The sequence below is a fragment of the Helicoverpa armigera genome, chromosome 1 (genome assembly GCF_030705265.1).
Source record: "Helicoverpa armigera isolate CAAS_96S chromosome 1, ASM3070526v1, whole genome shotgun sequence".
In the NCBI taxonomy this organism is placed as follows: Eukaryota; Metazoa; Arthropoda; class Insecta; order Lepidoptera; family Noctuidae; genus Helicoverpa; species Helicoverpa armigera.
The window spans coordinates 16,891,571-16,906,863 of NC_087120.1; the positions used below are offsets into that span (position 1 = coordinate 16,891,571).

The window sequence follows — 15,293 nt, forward strand, 5'->3', positions numbered from 1 at the left end:
AACTACAATGTCTTATGAGGACTAGCGGACAAGGGCGGGATCGATTGTGGCTCAATACCAGTTTACAGATAACAGAATTAGTCAGATAGTGGATAACGTCCACTGTCGACAACAATACGGACACTGATAAGCCAATACATATATAGATAACGTTTCTAGTGGTTAACAGCGACCTTTCCTATTATACAAATGTGGAATCGCGTTGCTCGGAACAATTGTAAAACATAAGCGAAAGGATCTGTTCGTGATTTGATATGGGATGGCTGAAAAATGTTTGGAACGAGTGGTGCGTTTGTATGAGTCATAGACTTCGATTTGTAGATATTAGAAGAGCGTTGGTGAGGCAGACGTAAGCACATCGACGTGTCGTTTCCGCGGCATCGTGCAATCGCGATAGACGCTCGCTCGAATCTGCCCATCATAAACTTTTATATGAATAGCTTTTAAATCGACTTGGGCTAGTATCCGATATTTCCCAATGGAAAACAGAACATGAATATATTATTTGGAATGGCTCGTCTATTTACTTGAGCGTTATGTTTATAAGTTTTCATAAACCAATTGAATGGAAATATCAATGTACACGCAAAACGATAAGTATACTGTTGAGATGAAAGGATTAATTGAAAAGCTTTTTGTTTCTAGAGTATTGGAGAGATTCTAGATTATTTGTTTCATCTATAACGTGTTCACCGCTGCCGGCAGAGTCGTTAAACTTTGTTAAGGTAGAAAGCATCGATCGTCGATGTAAATTTCCGTACGTCTTAAAATATTACGTCCATTACTTGATTAAGATTCTTGTAAGTGACGTCTCATTCTATGATTAAGGTAACGCAATAAATAATAACATGTATATTGAACATAGTAACTCAGAAGAGAGCAATCGACTTGAGTATATCGATCGAAGATATAGCTGAAAGTAAACTACGTTGTAGTCTATTTATGGTTGTTACCTTCATAAATAATATAAGCTCGGCAATGATTGAATATATTATAGCGTCGGAGGCAAGACACAACGAATGACATCTGTATTTTATAAAAATTTACACAATTACTGCGAAGTGCAACAGGGGTCTCTAACAAAACTGTCCTATACGACAAAGCAATTTTATAACATTACAATAATGATTGTCTTGATTATGAAAACACGCGATAATAAAGGCGGTATTATCCCGACTGTGCGCAGTGAGTATGGCAAGCGGGTGATGTCCGTAATGCGAGCTGTTACACCGAGCGCTCGTTACTGCTGGTGCTCTGACAGCCTCTGTCGGGCTTGCGGGGCTTCACAAATATCTTACCGGAAATCTATGAAATCCCTCACTGCGTAACATTCCTACGAACGTACGTATTATACAAGGTGTTGAAGGTGTTGATTTGCATTTGTGCCATACTTCAGGAGGAGGACATAAAATACATAAATAATCGATTGGAATTACAGTACACGGGAAATAGCTATATAATATGCACTGCTTTTTTTGTCATTGTAATGTCGTAGTATTTCAGAGGTAATCCAATTTTATGAATGAAATTTATGAATAATCGTTTGCGTTTGTGTAGAGGCGCAGCACGGTCTTAAGGCCAGTAACACACGCGCCAAGTTTAAATACGGCTAGATGACATGTCAAAGTTCACCGAAATAATAAATGGAGTATTAAATCTGTCAGCCTTAGGTGTAGTAACGACGTATAACTTATGATTGAAATAAAAAAAATAACTGTGTTTTATTTGTTAATGTTAACACTACGTATGAAGGTATAGGCGAAGTAATACGCCGAAGTTCCATGGGCTAAACTTAAAATATTCATTCCTAAAGTACCTATTCTTATGCTCTGCTATAACATTGTTCACAGTCCTCAGTGGTTGTTTTAGATTGCGAGAACCGATTCGAATAATGTTTTTTTTTATGTCAAAGAAGAGACGTTCAGTATAATGAAATATGGAAACTGAATTTAAAAAAATGTTTCTATATAAGTAAGTAGGTGCGTTAAATTACTAACTTAGTTCAGAAATTCTTTTGTAAGTTTACCAATCTACTAAACGTGAAATTGTCTCTGACAATGAAGTAGCTGCATCACTCTCCGGTGTCCATATTTTCATCATTCTTTTATTTTTTAAACTGAATTTAAAATAACGTTCACGTTTGTATGTTTATATTTTGTGTACAGAAAGTTGAAATAATATCGTATTTCTTTAATTTCAATATGTTACTGTTAAACGAATCCAGGTACAAGATACAAAAACGATCAAAAAAAAAAAGCCCTGACCTTCACCTGCGCAGAAGTGATTTATTGGTTTATTGCCATAAGTGTACAGTGCGCAAAGCGATCCCCACTCTTCCGCCGAGAGCTCATTATCCGTGCCGATAACTATAAGATTCCTGGGAAGGTTGCCACACTAAGATTGTTCACGATGCTTCAGGGGAGTATCGGGTCCCGCTCGTCGACAAACAGTATCAGCATCGTGCGTCCCTAGGGCTCCACTAAATAATAGCTCTGATATTTTATAAAGCCGCAAATTGATATTCCCTGTTACAAGTTTGGCGTAGAGTATGACTTGCTTTCTGCTGTGAGACACGCGATGTCAACACAGACGTGCAAGTTCATTATTCTATGGGAACACCTACAAGCTCAGTCAGCTATGTTTGGGACGACACTGTCTGTTACTGTACCAACTCACGTAACAAGCTGAATACATTTACACTATTTTACTGTATATAGATGGATTAACTTCTTCTTAAGAATCGCATTTGGCCAGTTTTTTTATTTTGTTAACATGTGATAGAAAAGTGTCTTGTCGTCAAAATTATATCGCGTACGCAGGTGAACTTACACTAATTGCCGGCGCGGATGAATGCGAAACACCGCAACTAGGTCGACTTAACTTCGCATAAGCTTTTACCAACATTTTTATTTTGTAGTTTAATTGATTATACGCATGTATAATGAAAGAAAATCGTACCTATTACTTTCACACAAGTGATTTTGTACAATTTTGTACCCTCTGCAATGGATGAATCGCGAAGCCAGCCTGCCAAGAGTGATCAATCAAATCAATATTGACTCGCTAACTTGTATCAAAATGAACATTGTCGTGTCTATTAATTTTTAGTTATTGTTTCGTTACTTCACAAAACACAAACACAGACAAAATGCAATCAAAGCTATTTTGAATTGTATTGGCCTCAGATACGTGTGTGAAGCGATACTATTCTATGAATACCTACTTATATGCATCATTGATATACAAAAAACGAAGATGCACACTCAACGTCTCAAAAACTTCCTCACCAAATGAGCGCAACATTCAGAATTGTGCGCTCATTTTCTCTGTCCTAGCCGATCACTTCGGTCGTAAACTTTTATTGCTTTAACTACAGTGCGTTGTAATAACGACTTTAAGCAATTCGCGTAAACTTGAACTTGCAATAACGTATGCTTGAGTTATTCCCAATTTGTCATTAGTACCGATTGGTCACCAACTATTTTTTCCATACATCAAATCCCAATTGGTCATTCGAGCAAAATAAATAATTTAATATTTAAATTTTGAGTTCCGATTCGTCATCCGCATAAAATTTCACGTATCAGAGTACCGTCAGAAATAAAAGTGTTAGAAGAAATTTTAAATGAAAAACTTCGATGTAGGTAAAGGTATAGCTCTCATATAAATATAATAAAATTTACATTAAAACACAGGTGCACAAAATGGGCATTTTATAAACCCGAAAATGTGACTCGATACTTTTTGTGCCGGTAATAAAAGTACCAGGGGCCCGTAACTAGAAAAGAGATTGTATTCATAAAAATGATGAATGATGGTGTAAATTGGTATGTTTATCTACAATAAGGAAAAAAACGTAAAATCCTGACACTCTTGACTGCTAAACTCTTGTAAGTTATGCGGTCCTGGTACACGGTGGGCAGTTCCATGGACACTCGTTTATTTGTATATTACTCATCTGATTTATGCGATCCTGGTATTTTGGTTTTGGCCGTGCGGTGTGTGACGCCGTTGAAATCGCGATTTTATTAATAGCGTCTTGCCATGTTCGGAAAAAACATAACCAAAAAAAACATATTACAATATTGTAAAGCTTATCTTGTTGACAGTACTTTTTACAAAATAAAGTACGGATGACCAATTGGGACTAAGCAAAATAAAATATTTTATTGAATGACCAACTGGGACACGTTTTTTATGGATGCCAAATCACTAAAATGACGAATCGGGCATAACTCGTATGCTTGTACCTTACAGAAAGAGACAAAATTATTGTTCGGGGACACTTACGAGCGTTACTTTTATTCGAGACTCTGCATCTCGGGTTTTTGTATATCAATGATATGCATTCACATAAAAAGATGCAATTGGATTCCACTGATTAAGTATGTTCTTACTTGTATTACATGATAATGAATGATAGTGTAAGATATGTTCCATCAGACGAGTTTATCACACTAATAAAGGCCAATGCTTGCGAGTGTTTACTTCTTTAAGGGTAGCAATAATAACTACTGTAAATTACAATTTTAAGTGTCAAAATTAATTAATTTGGGTTATATAATTACTAAGCGAGCGACTGACTGCAGGTGACGAAAAATCACAAACAGAATAGTATCTTACAAACATTAATTTGAGTTACTTAAAATACAAAATGAGCAGCTTCATAATATTCGAGCGACTTAATATTTGTTTGAGTGTCAACGTTACGTCCTGCATTTTTTTTTCAATATTTGGCAAATGTTTAGTTAATTTTTCGCTTACTCAAATTCTTTTTTTGAATCGCTCGTTTTGTAATTCCAAACGTCTATAATTGTTTAAGTCCAAACGGCCTATAGATTTCGATAAAACTTGGCGGTTACAAAGCATACACATCATTATTACTAGTCAGGTTATAAAACATGGCTCAGTTTCTAGAGCCTTCAATGAAACAACCTAACCAAAAAGATAATCTTCCCGGCCCTTTCGTATTTAGAAACTTCTTCTTTTTGAAGTCGGTAATGTTTTTTCTTGTGGCATTACATTTATGAAATAGCTCGCTGGTCTAGCGTCGTAGCCAATTATTAATTTAATTCCCACGACAGGTCATGGCAGGTATGGATTTTCAGTTTTCTTCGTTTGTAGCTGAATTGTTAGTATGTATTGAATGTTCACAATTCAATAATCTGTGTTAGTGTATCTGTAGTGATGATATGATCATAAATGACAGTGTCATCGCTAGTATAGAGGGGTATAAGAATCTCGCCTGAAAAATGAAAACTTTAATCTGTTACTTTGGCCCAATTTCGTTTCTTATATTAATCAAGTTCATCATCATTGTGCGGGTCTTTAGAGCTTTGTACCAAAACTACATATACATACATACATACTTTTCCTGCCTAAGGATCTCTGCCCAGTTCTCTAGTAGTTCTGGTTTCATTTGCTGAACTCTTCAGAGACGCCGAACTTAAGGCGATGTACTTTATGGTTGTGTCCATGTACTTACTAACATCGTTATTTAGTTTATTCATCTATCCATCTAGCAAGGGTTGGCTTTCTTAAATTCAGCATATTTTTTTTTGGATATTCAGTAATAGAGTTTGACCTTAACTCGTTCACCTATTTGTGACCACCGCATACCTAGTTGTCAGTGTCTCATCATGGGTACGAAGGCAAGTCACCGAGTAGGCGCACGCCATACCGATGTCGATACACCTGCAGCCCATGCAATATTAATAACAGGTTCAAGCGTCATATTATCATTACATTACAGACTTAAACGAAAGAAGTCATTATCTGCCTAGCCATGTTCTGCTCGGCTTCCAGTCTAACCGGACGTAGCTGATTACCAGTGTTTTACAAGGAGCGGCTGCCTATCGGACCTTCTCAAATCAGTTACCCGGGCAATCCAATACCACTAGGTAAGACTGGTTGTCAGACTTAATGGCTTCTAACTACCCGTAACGACTGCCAAAGATGTTCAAATGACAGTCGGGACCTACAGTTTATCATGTCATTACACGGAAGAACTTTTTATGACAAGATAGTCAACCATCCGTGGACCGACCGCGTCAGGCGTTGCTTAACCTTATGATCGATCGATCCGCGCGGCTTTGGCTTAGCCACGAGCTCTTTTTAAACGAAATAAGTATGGTTGACAAGTTAATATGATGTCGAGATCGGCTTCAAGCACACGGGATTTGCTGTAACTTAGCTCAGAGTCGCGAGTCCTCAGTCGCCATTTTATTGCCACAAGGCAATTAATCACGAATTTGTGTCACCTCGTAAAAGTGGCGCTTACATACATTTGTGTGTATAATCTGACGCAGTCCTATCGAAATCGATACTAATTTGAATTGTATTTTAGCAATTGCTTGCTTACTAGTAGTAATTATTTATTGTACCTATAAGGCGGAACCCTATCTCTTAAGATACAAGCTAAACCTAGTTTAAGGGATAGAGTCTATACAATTGTGCTAAATGTTACAAATGTAAATTAATGCTACGTTTAACAGTGCAATGTGTTCATGTTTTTGTGAAATAAATATTTTATTTATTTATTGTCTTAAAATATCTTATCTCAATTCGAGGCAAGCATGTGGAATTACTTAAGTAAGAGCCCTGTGCACGATACGCATATGAGAATTATTGCGATTCAATATCGTAAGTACCTACACATATACGAACGGACGGTAAAGGCTCTTTATATCGGAAAGCTTCAGTACGTAACGAAATATTACTTAAGTAAATCATAATTTAGTTTATAAAGTAGATAACAAACCCTAGTATCCCTAATAATATTATAAATGCGTCCCTTCTAATATTACCTATAAGTAACTCTGTCTGTCTGCTTGTCACGCTTTCACTGAACTGATTTTGATAAAATTTAGTACAAAGATAGAGTTGACCTTGAGAAAGAACATAGGATAGTTTTTCTCCCGGACTTTTGAAGAGTTCTCTTGGAAACTCAATATTGTCGAACTGGACGCGGGCGAAAGCTAATTAAGAAATAATTATTTAGTGATCGGTAATCCGCTTTTACCATTGTTTAAGGTCGCTGCATTACTGGTTTGTAGGTAATTACATGAAACAGTGTTGGCGCGAAGCGGCAGCAACATGACGTGCAGCCGCATGCAGCTCTCGATTGATTTCATGCAGCCGCTGCAAGTGTGCTCATCAATTGCAATCGGCAGCTTTAAAAACGCGCTTTTAAGGTTGAGTACTAAGTACAAATATGTTTTCTTTTTGAAAGCACGCTGACAAATACTTTAAGGTTACTTATTTACCTACTATTTGAGGAGTATGTTCAATATAATGAAGTCTATGAAATCAACTTAATTAAACTAGACTCGTTGTAAACACGGTCTAGTTGCCAATCTCTACCTACATGGTATGAGGCGGTTCTGAGTTAGCGGACAAACCTAGCATTCTTCGTGGTAAGTCACCATAATTAACTTCAAACTTATTAAAGACTTCACTTTGATTTTCATTGCTTGAATTTTCCAGTACAGCTAGTTATACTGCCCCATATACAAGTTACTTCAAAAGCCTCAGAGAATTGATGATCCTCTATGAAACAAAAAAGCTAAATGTTGCCTGTGGTAAACGCTGTGCGTGGAAATGCGGGACTCTTGGGCACAGCAACAATACCTGGGTACCGAGAGGTTAAGCACTATTATATACTGAATTGCTCATTACATCGACATTCGTCATTTTATCGCCTGAAGCTTGCAAATTATCGTTACGCAGCTCCGTCAATTTTTCTTTCAAGATTCCGCACCCCTGCACACGATACACAGATAATAATTTATTGTCATGGCTATTGGTGTCAGATCCAAGTAACAGTATTTCTACTAGAATTGCTGTTATTCTGAATATTTCACGGATGGCATGTGCGCATCATAATTTTTACCGCACATCGCCTTGGCTACATTCCTGAGCATTCGGATATCGTTATTTTCAAGCATTTTCTGTTTAAAAAATGAATCTTTGTAGGTATTTGTGGTTACAGTTTTTACAGACCAAAAATAGGAACGTAGCTCGATCCGTTTTACGTGAGACAGTAGGCAAACCTCTTAAATGCCTGAATCTAGTTGGAATAGCAGGATGGCTTAGCGGTAGTGTATGTTTTCAGACGGCACATACAGAATGGCTGACACACACATTATGTTTACAACAATAAATTATCACTTGTTCATTAGGAGCTAGTTAGCGCTTCCACCGCAGCCGTCTTTGTTGTATATTTATTTACATTTATCCGTTTTCCTTGTTGTTTTGAAAGCGGTAAACGGAGCATCGTAAGTTTAATGTATAGCAAAGTTATGCATGGTATTGGTGTTGAATCGAGCTTTGACACAAGTGATATAATTGAGAGGAAACGGAGATTATTTATCGCTTTATCGGCCGTGGCAGAATCTATTAACTCGAGTGACAGATAGCCGATTCGTTATCTCGGTCAATTGGCCAAGATTACTCGTGTCGCACCACTTGTAAGTGTTTGTTCTCACCCATCTGCTTCTAATTGATTGTTTATTAAAGCAAAATGCATTAATTTAAGATGAATTTATGGCCGATTTTAATGGGGTAGCATGCGAGTGGATTACAAAACGAAAAGATACGAAATATTGTGCCAATTGGTAAAAATAAAGTTGATTGTTTGGCTAACGACAAAAGTAAAATAAAAAATAATAATAAATATACACTGTATGTACATTAATATTTTATTTCTAAGTAACAATATATATTTTCAGTCATTTATTGAATAGGTATATTTAAAATCATTCAATCAATAAATGAACAGACACAATTTTTCGTTCATATTTTTAGGTTATTTTGATAGTTAATGTACAGTACATTTGTAAGTTAATGACGAATGTTAAGCCAACAGTTCCAAAACAAAACAATGATGAACTTACATACAACAACATACATAACAACATTAACTCGCACAAAGTGTTAATAATTGAGTAACAATGTGCTTCGCTTTTCATTTTCAGAGGTAGGTACCTAGTTATTATAATCGGTGAAGTGGAAAAGCGTTCTCAGCACGAAATGCGAGGAGGACTACGTGGATGTCGGTAAGTGGTGTTATGATGTAGGATGCGAGTGCAGGTGAGTGCAAGCGCGGGAGTGGCCTGCGGTGCGTCGGACTGCAGTGGGCGGCGGGGCGGCGGGGCGGCGCGGCGGTGATCACCTGGCGTTGCCGGCTGCCCTTGAGCAGGCGCGCGTGGAACGAGCTCGGCGTGTCGATGGTGTGCTGCCGGGACAGCATGGCGTGCGGCGCGCTCACCGAGCTCTGCCGGAACCACGGCAGGGATATCTTCCGCCGGGTCTTGTGTTGTTTGGCGGCGGCGGGCGGCGGGGTGGTCCCCATCGCGCCGGCCGACACGTGCCGGCGCGGGTGTGCGGTCGCGACGCTCCGTCCGTCACGGCGCGCGGCGCTGTCGCCACTGCCGCCGCCGCGCGTCTCGCCCGCGCCGCCCGCTCCTTCTCGCACGCCTGCCTCGTAAACTCACTACGCAGCCTCCGTATCGAGCTACATTTCCCGAATTTATTCCACAAAGGCACACGCCGCAGCGTCGTGCGAAGGACGCGCCTAATCCGTTCCTAGCGGAAGGAGAAGCGGTTGTTGCTTTAGCGACGCAAGCCACGAGCCCCTGCTTCCGCCCAATAACATCTCGCTTATACCTTAGCAGGTATCGATTTCTAAAATTAAATTGCCTTATTTTTGTCACTTAGTTTAAAGATACTAGGTGTATCAAAACCTAGTTAGGTTCTGACTGAAAAATGATTTTGAACGAGTGGCGTTAATCGCGCTAGTTAGACGAGATCTGCGCTCTGTATGGAGTGATCCCTCTCGCGCGCTCAGGTTTACAGCTTATAACATGATGCAAATTACGTGCTCGAGTTTTATTAGAGCATTACCAAATAAAAGGCTCATCAGTTTCAGCTCGCTCTATGCTTAACATAAAACTGTTGCAGAGTTGCCGTCGCTTTCACACGGCAGTCCAGTTTTTTGCAGGATCCCGTTTGATCGCAAAAGATATTATATGCTAGTGTTCACACGAACAAACCGCATGCAGGATCCTGCAAAATGCGGGATCCCGTTTAATGACACATATATTTCTATGGCAGTGTTCACATGGCTACCTGCGTACGGTTTTTTGCTGGACACTGTTTTTTGCGGGAAAGTGATTTACAAAAATACCTGTCGAGCGTTGTGTTGTGTCACGATAGGATGAACCCAGAATCTTCTATTTCGCTGCCGACGACGTCGATAATATCAATAGACTAGCAAAGTATTCACGTCCATTTCGCCTGATGACTAGCGCAGGCATTGTCAAAAACAGGATCAGCCCTTTCACACGGCGGTCCAGTTTTGCGGGACCGGCCTTCCTGCAAAACTGAATTACGTGTGAACACAGCGTCCGTTTCTGCAGGATACAGTAAAATGCCGCCGGTCCCGCAAAACTGGACTGCCGTGTGAAAGGGCTGTTAGTCTGCCAACATTCCACCAACACGAACGCGGGCCCGATGATTTTTGATGTCGTTAAAAAAAAAGACGTGAAGAATGGCTCAAGTTAAGGATAACAAACGATACACTAAGTAGGTATACACTAGGTACCTTTGATCTACTTGCCATATAAATAGGTACGATTTTAATATCGAAATTTTCTAATCATGGGAAAGAGCGACATTATATAATTTTAGGGCACAACTGCAAAAATTTCAGAATTTGTGGGTGAGCGGAAAAGGCTCTTAGCAATTGTATCATATCAGTGATAGTTCCAACTTTTCATATTTTGCATCAGTAACTGCCAAACATATTCGTAAGGCAAAAAACGCCACCCCTTGCAATGGATTTAATTATCGCGGGGGACATATTATAGTGAGGTTAAGAGGGCTTTTGTTAGATCTCCGAAATCATTTATGCACAATGTTAAATTGATAGTAATTTTATTTCAAACTGTCTTCGGCGGTTTCACTAACCAGGGGTACGACATAGCGGGACCAAAGGTCGTCTCAGATTAAGTTTTACCAGGGTGTATAAATACTGTCAAATGTATATCTAATCTACACTATTTTTATAAGAGGAAAGATTTGTATGTGAGATCTAACGTATGAACCCAAAAACTTGAGTCGTTCTCGTTGGATCCTATTTACCAGCCGCGTCTAGTCTAGACCAATGTGTTACAAAAACTATTTCATTCGTTATTTGAATGATTACATTATCCGGAAATGATTGCTGATCTACATATTTATCCGAGCACGGGACGTTGTTAGATGCGAGACATACCCAGGGTCTAAGGCAGTCATAAAATAACAACTTGCCTTTTTAGATGTTCTATTTGATTTGTGAAAGTGTTGACTAAATATTTATCAGATTAAATGACGTTACTCAAAGATTAATGACATAAATGTTGGAAGCTGATCGATATTAACCTAGACCCTGAAAATAATCATGTGATCGTTATACTAAGAGCAAGTTGAGTGAGTTTATTAAAAAATAAAAGAGCAGTAAGCTTCACAGTCGGTCGGGCGGAGCAAGGGGCTGGATAAAATTGATGGGCGACGGTATAAGCGCAGGGCCGCGAGACAATGCCAGGGGCGCTCCGCACTCGCACGCGCGACGTACACCTGCCGCCTCCATTAGCGAAACCGTTCAGCCTCCCACATCTACTACTACTCGTCAAGTGCATCCCTTCACATTATTATCATTTTGCTACATTTAATACGCGATACATTTGTTGAGATTGATTCAGGTAATTTGATGACATCCCACAGAGCACTTCGTCTTTTAATTATTTTATTTAGATTTGAACACTTCTTAGCTAAAATGTTGATCTAAATTCAATCGGACTTAAAAAAATATATTAAAAAGTAGTAAATAAGAAAAATATTTATTAAAAAGCGATTTTTATGTCCTTGAAAATCTTACACCATTCCAGTGAGATGTAAAGTAGGGAATATACCTACAGACTGGGCGTTCGAACATAAATATGCGTGTTTTGCTACACGTGCACAATTTTATGCACCGCGAGGTGTGAGCCGGCACGAGCGCTCAGCTTCTATACGTACCCTGTGCACAGACTTGACGGAACCTATGACGAGATCTGATAATGGGGAACTTTTGCAATTCTAGTACAGTTAATAGTGGTAAATAAAAATATGTCAAAATCAGAACAATTTAAACTAATTCTAAGTGTAAAAGCAAAACGTAAAAGTCCGCCCTCAATGATATTTGTCGTCGGCGCTGCAAACCTTCCCCTTTCATATCTATTATACGTCATCTCACAAGTAGCTTTGCAGCCGTATCGTCTTTCACACAATCCACACATCGTTTCTCGATTGCCCAATTCCTGTAAATGCATTTTGCATGAACAAGACTCAAGACCTTGGTAACAACTGAGTCACATCGCTCTCATCACGTGCTCAATGACAGCCACGGAAGATAAGTTTTATGGCGCACAGCACACACATCCAAGTATCAGGAAAAAGAAAAGATTTGTCCGGACCAATCGGCTCCGATGAAGTGTGTGAGTACTTTCAACTTCCATTCGTGCAGCGCATTACTCTTCGTTAGTTTCGAGTGCATCCACGTTCAACAAAAGTTAGGTTCTGGCGTTCGTCAAGAAAATTGCCACTACCGTGATCTATCTATATCCTGTCAATGGCACCGTAGAATTATATAAATCCAATATTCTTTCTACATAACAAACTCTTTAGTAAGGCATTACCTAAACTCTGTCAAAACCCAAATGTGTATTTCAAATACATAAACACCAATCAGTCCAATAATCCATCCAAAATTCCTCCATTCAAGCACATAATGGAGCGCAGTGCAGTATCTACTAGCAACAAATTCCGTTGAACAGCGCCGACACACACGTTACTAATTAACGGCTCGACCAATTTGTTCGCAATCAATATTGGTCAATATGAAGAGCTGCTCTTCAGCCCGACCGGGATATTCGGCGGTTACTGATCATACTGTAGCATTGCGCTGCTATGATCGGAATTTAATATTGCAAACAGTTTCCATCTAATTGAAACATTCGAGTGTCGTTTTATGTGCAGCATGATTGCACTCCAATTATTCCGTCGTTAATTTAATTAAAATATATATTGGTAGTGTATTAATTGAGTCGATCAATTTGTCAGGTAATTTTGTTAAGAGCGATCCTCTTAATGGGAATTCAATAGTTCGATATTACAGGGTGCTCGGCTTGGCGAACTCGCGGAAACATTTGACACAAAATGGAATTAGATGTTTTTAGAAATTTTACGTTACTACATTACCTAGGGTTCGTTTCGTACACATCGCCTTTCTCATATTATTGAAGCGAATTCTGTAGGGGAGACCGGGGCAAAGCCGTATAGCCAATGGGTTTGTGGATGCTGATCAATAATTTTAAAACACAGATGTACTAAATCAACATTTATTTTTAACCAGTCTCTTAAGGTAAGCAATCACAATATTTTAACTTAGATAATTAAAGCGTAAATTGGAAAAAAATAGCAAAAATAATTCTTCTACGTTTTTGCTCCAGGGCATGGACAAAACCGTATACCGTATGGATTTCGGCACCTGGTATATTTGAGCAGCTTTGAAGTACCCCATTGTCCCATCAAACACGGCTTGAACAGCATTTTTCATGTTTTCCGCGTCCCACGCTTGTCTATTAGTCGTCCTTTTATAATCACGAGGCATCGTGGCATCTGTCTTGAAAAATAAAAGGTTAATACACTTAAGTACATCTATATGTGTATGTATAAATACGTTACTCACTACTACATTCGTAATTGATTTCACCAGTACAAATGTACTGAATTACATAAAAATATACACACTTTTAACATGACTATTAGTTACTTACCTATTGTACACGTAAATTTGACGATTGGCACTTCTTACTGCACATAAATTACATAAAAACCACTAAAAAGCAATAAAATTAAATATTAAAAAAACGTGTTTGTTGCCAAATAGCTGTGATTGGTTGACACCGCTGAGCTGCAGTGGCGCGGAAAATTTGAATTATTGACAAAAATACATACGCTATACGTTTTTGCCCGGATATACGGTTTTGGTCAGGTCTCCCCTACGTTTGGTTATGACGAGTCCTTGTTCAGCCGAGGTCAGTTAGGTAAAAATGTAGCGTACGTTTACGTACTAGGGTATGGTTTACATCCAAACTAATATTATAAATGCGAAAGTAACTCTGTCTGTCTGTCTGTCTGTCTTTTCTTCACGCCTAAACTACTGAACCGATTTGTGTGAAATTTGGTACAGACATAGTTTGAAACTTGAGAAAGGACATAAGATAGTTTTTATTACAAAAAAAAATAAAAATAAAATTATTCCGGACATATATTATAGCGCCATCTATTGGTCAAATCAAAAATCTGCTGGTAGTCACTATTCCACGCGAACGAAGTTGCGGGCAAAAGCTAGTTCTCTATAATCAAAAGTGGGCTTCAATTAAACAGTTTGATAAAGTAACCCCTCTATTAAAAATGAACTGATGTGTAACTGGTTCCGCTTTGCTGAATTGAGTGTTTACTTTAGTATCAATCAACTCGCCGGCTATTTATTTTTTTTGTTTAACTTTGTGCAAAAATTCATTACAGAGGCGGACTTAATGCAGTCTCTAGTCAACCTTAGGGTGATGCAGAGATGATATGGTAGGTGCATCAATTAATAAAAAAAGACGTGAGTACGACAACTAAAGAATTACAAAACTGAATTTATGTATCCAAAACAATAACTTTAAAGACACTGTTAGTAGAAAAGTGCACAATATTGGTAACAATCAATCTGAAGGAGTACTTTTTTCCAGGCGAGTAAACCTAACTAATATTATAAATGTGAAAGTAACTCTGTCTGTCTGTCTGTCTTTCTGTCTGTCTGTCTGTCTTTTCTTCACGCCCAAACTACTGAACCGATTTGTATGAAAGGCACATACACAGTTTGGAACTTGAGAAAGGACATAGGATAGTTTTTATTACAAAAAAAAATACTCTGAACATATAGCGCTATCTATTGGTCAAACCAAAAATCTGCCGGAAGTCACTATTCCACGCGAACGAAGTCGCGGGCAAAAGCTAGTTTTTTTATATAACATATACCCCTATCTATAAAATACATTTTAAAATTCGAGTAAATGGCACTCTATGATGCTTCTGCAAAGTGGTTAGTGTTGGTATCATACACATACTGGTTTTCTAGTATATGAGTCTCATACAAGCTTTCCTGAGAAAAGGGGCCTTGACAGATAGACAAACGAAATGAATTTAAAAGGGCAACTTTTTAT

The 15,293-nt window shown here is 38.5% G+C and overlaps 1 protein-coding gene across 4 annotated transcripts in view; it reads right to left on the reverse strand.

Moving 5' to 3' along the window:
• LOC110372439 (kalirin) overlaps positions 1 to 15,293 on the reverse strand; it is a 140,651-nt gene that overhangs the window by 58,869 nt on the left and 66,489 nt on the right. The gene's annotated exons all lie outside the window — the stretch shown is intronic.